Consider the following 4,421-nt stretch of genomic DNA (forward strand, 5'->3'; position numbering starts at 1 on the left):
CGATGCGGTATTCGTTGTTTCGCGGGTTTGGCATGGTTATGGATTGGTGTTTCAGGTTTTCGCTTTGGCATTCGTTGTTCCCTGATGGTTTGATATGGTTATAGCTTGGTGTTTTGGTGCCGGTAGCCTTGTGCGGTTTTCGATGTGGTATTCATCCTTTGGCAGGTTGTGGGTTGGTTACGGGTTATTGTTGGGAATTCCGTTGGTTATCGTTCGTGAGAGTTGATAGTGGTAATGCGGCACTGGGTTGAATGTCAGGTAGCATCTGCAGTCGTGGAGTGGATACTTGAAAGACCAGATTCTTTTGAGCGGATTGATCAGGGAGGAGAGGTGTTTTGCTGAGGGTTGCTTATGCTTGTGGGAAGCAGTCAGTGGGTAAATGATCTCTTGTGCAGGATTGTTCTGAAAGGTCGTTAATGGCGATCGGTGGCTGTGAGTCAGTGTTTTAAGTGGGGGAGAATTGGAGAATTCTCCGGGAGATCGTTGAGTATGTGAGGGTGCTTAGCTGCTGGGATTCAGCAGTGTTCTATCAGCTCAGAGTATAGGCTGACAAGAGCGATTGTCGAGTACGCGGGGCGGGATACAGACCTAGGGCATTTGATTGTGGAGGCCTGGGAGCAGGCCGGGATCAAGTTTGAGTAAGTAACCGGGGTTATGCGATCAGAGTATTTGTATTCTTGATGTACGTGATGGGTTGTACTGCATTAATCCCACGGGATTATGTTGTGCATGTTTCTAGAGCTGGAACCGGAAGGTTCCCAGAGTTAGAACCTGAGGGTTCGCAGAGTTTGGGTGTACGGACCCACAGAGATATAGCCTCGAGTGGCTAGTATGTGTTATGAGAGTCGGTCCAGTCATGCTGGAGACTCTGTTGGTATTGCTGGATCAGTTTGAGATTGCGGATCGTGTATGTTGCAGTGTGATTGCATTGGAAGGTCTGGCCCCGGGTTAGTGATCTTGTTTAGCCGAGGCAGTGATTTTGATGAGTGGAGAGAGTGCATGGGATTGAGAGCCCCTGCAATGAGAACCAGAGTATGTGAATAGCGGTTACGCAAAAAGGGTGGTGTCGCTTGGGGCAAGCACCGTGGCACCGGTTGGAGTGGCATTATGGCCAAGAGGGTCCCTTGGAAGGAAAAGAGAAAGGTGTGTACTCCGAAGGGGAGTGCAAGTTCACGAGAATGAAAGCTGCAGAGCAGAGTTATGGTTAGAGTATTTCGAGTATGGCTTCGAGCATCGTGTTCGCGGCAGTGAAGTAGGAACCCATCCGGTTTGGGGATGTCTGTTGAGACTCAGAAGGGATGCAGGGGGAGAGAGAATCTTAAATTCTCAGTGTGATTCTGATCAGAGTGTAGGGTGGATGTAGTGGTTCATCTTGGGAGATGTTCGAGGATATCATCAGTGTATCGGGTCTTCCAACCTGCGGGTGTTGGGGCTAGTTCAGCATGTGTATGTGATGGCAAGAGGAGAACTTGTGAGAGTTGCTCTGAGAGTGAGAATGGATCTCTCAGTCGGTCCGGAATGGACAAAGTGGGCTTTGGATCGGGGATCCGGTGGTTCATGGTTTCCTAACCCTTATGGGTCGAGTGATCGTTGAGATTTAGAGCAGAGTTGCATCTTGGGTAATTTTCGGTTACAGAGAGTGATGTGCAGTACAGAGATCGTGCTTCAGTCGGCAGAGCAGATTCAACAGGTTAGACAGAGGTTATTGACCGCCCAGAGCCGACAGGAAAGTTATGCAGACAGACGCCGGTCCGAGCTTGAGTTTCAGGTCGGTGACTTCGTACTCCTGAAGGCCTCTCCTTGGAGAGGAGTGATTCGATTCAAGAAGAGGGGCAAGTTGGGGCCCGGTATATTGGGCCTTTTCATGTGATTGCGGGGGTAGGCCTGAGGGTCTACCGGTTGGAGTTGCCCACGGATTTGAGACAAATCCACGATATTTTTCATGTGTCGCAATTGAGGAAGTATATAGCCGATGAGTCGGCAGTGGTTCCATTAGAAGACATTCAGGTGGATGCAAGCCTGAATTATGCCGAGAAGCCAGTGGTTATCAGAGAACGGAAGATCGAGGTTCTGAGGAATAAGGAGATACCTCTGGTGTTAGTTCAGTGGCAGCACCGGAGGGGATCGGAAATGAACTGTGATCTGGAACGTGATATGTGGGAGCAGCATCCGGGGCTATTTTCAGAGTGAGACTTTGAGGGCGAAGTCTAGTTCTAGTGGGGGAGAGTTGTAACAGCCCGAAATTCCAAATATTGATATAATTATGATTTTGGGGGAGTTTTAAGAGGGGACTCGGCGAGTTGGAGCTTAGACTCGCCGAGTAGGATCGCAGACCGGGTCGCGGGTTCGCGACTGGACTCGACGAGTCCAGATATGGACTCGGCGAGTCTGCGTTGTTTAGCGAAAACCCTAACCGTTCAGGTTTGGGACGTATAAGAGGCACTTATTGGCCGTCATTGTTCATTTTAGCCTTCTGAGAAGAACCCTAAATCGATTGGGTGCATCTGGAGCAAAGTTTAAGGGCCATTGTTGATCTTGGAAGAGTTGTTGTGCAAGGAAGAGAAGGGCTTGGCTAAAGGAACAGCAAGGGAGTCACGTTCTGAGGATTTGGGGACACAGAGGGCACATTATTCAGGTAAGAATTCGAGTTATGCTCTGCTATGTTGATGTGTCATGGAATTAGGGTTTATGGAACCCCTTTTGTGACTAGATTGAATGTTACCCTAGTCCCCCAAACGATTGTAACCCTGTATTGGGACCTTTGTAGGTCCAAAATGTCCCATGCCTGTGCATTTCGGGAATTGATGAAGGCTTTGGATTGGAATCCTTATGCCTTAGGTCAAAATGTGAATTATGAATCATGGGGTGTATCATGAGCACTGAAATGAGGACCTTACGTGGTGGATCAGTCTAGGAAGGCCAAACCTATGAATGGTCGGAGTAGTTCTGACCTTATGAAGCAGTTTGAGCGGTTGCATGGCATGGACTCGCCGAGTCCGATGAACAGACTCGGCGAGTAGCTTGAAGAATTACTGGGACTCGTCGAGTTGTTCTTCAGACTCGGCGAGTTGAGTCGGGGTGGCCCCGCGATTCTTCCAGGAGGAACTCGTCGAGTAAAAGGGGGATACTTGACGTGTAGAAAGGGTGTCTTAAGGAATCGGTGAGTTAAGGGCGAGTGGACTCAGAGTCGTTGAACTCGGCGAGTCTTGGGGTGACTCGGCGAGTTAGGTCGCGGGATTAAGTGAAGTTCTGAGTATGGGGACTCGGCGAGTCATAGGGTTGACTCGGCGAGTAGGGTCAGTCAGGGGTTGACTCTGACCTTGTCTTTGACCAAGGATTTACCAGTGGTTCCAGGGGTATTTTGGTAATTGTTGTTATTGTTTGAGTTCAGTGCATTGATGACTGTCCAGAGGTGGAGATCGTATCAGTGATCGGAGCAGCTTGAGCTATCTGTTCAGTCGGTAGTTTCGAGGTGAGTTATCCTCACTATATCGCTAGGGTTTATGGCACCAATGCCAACCCTTTTATCGGATGGAAATCCGGGTAGTTGTCAGTTGTTATATGTTATGGGCCGGAAGGCATTACTATGTGGACCGGAAGGTCATGGCCTGGAAAGGCGTATGTATGCATTTAGTATGTTGACTGATTCATAGGGTAATGTTATGATAGTGACCGGCTAGACCGGTATCTTGTTAGAGTAATGCTATGATATGTGATCTGTTGATCGATTGTTGTCTATGAACTGCTATATGATTATTTGTTATGTTATATATGCATTTTATGCTTCTAGGCCGGAAGGCGATATGATATGGGCCGGAAGGCGATTATGTTGTGTGATGGACCGGAAGGTCAGGGCCTGGAAAGGCGTATATGTGGATGGTATTCTGGGGGTATCTCACTAAGCTCTCGGGCTTACAGTTGTGGTTTATGTTTCAGGTTCTCAAGAGTCTGTGACAAGGCAAAGGCGTGATCGTACCGTTCCTCGCGTTGGTGTCTTATGAATAGAACCTGGGAAATACTCTGTTAAATAATGTATTGAAAACCTTTTTTGTAACAACATTATTAAAATGAGTGGCTTTTGAAAAGTTTTAATTGTTTTGAAATTTTGGACGTTACAATTTCGGAGGTTTTGATAACGAATGTTTTAATAACAAAGAGTTTGAAGTAGATGTGTGAATTGACAAAAATACCCTCACACGAACGGAGGGCACAAACGGATGTTAAGCCTTTGGACCAATTCCACAACAAATCAAACCTTTTGGACCACTGGTGCAACCCCAAAACTTTTTGGACCAAACATCCAATTTTTGACATACCACAGGGACCAAACTTGCAATTTTGTCTATCCTAAAACTCAAAAAAAAAAAAAAACTATAAGTTCGGTATGAGAAAAAAACAACAATAATGTTTTATGTCATTTA

The sequence above is a fragment of the Lactuca serriola genome, chromosome 5 (genome assembly GCF_051521515.1).
Source record: "Lactuca serriola cultivar US96UC23 chromosome 5, Lser_US96UC23_V15, whole genome shotgun sequence".
NCBI lineage: Eukaryota > Viridiplantae > Streptophyta > Magnoliopsida > Asterales > Asteraceae > Lactuca > Lactuca serriola.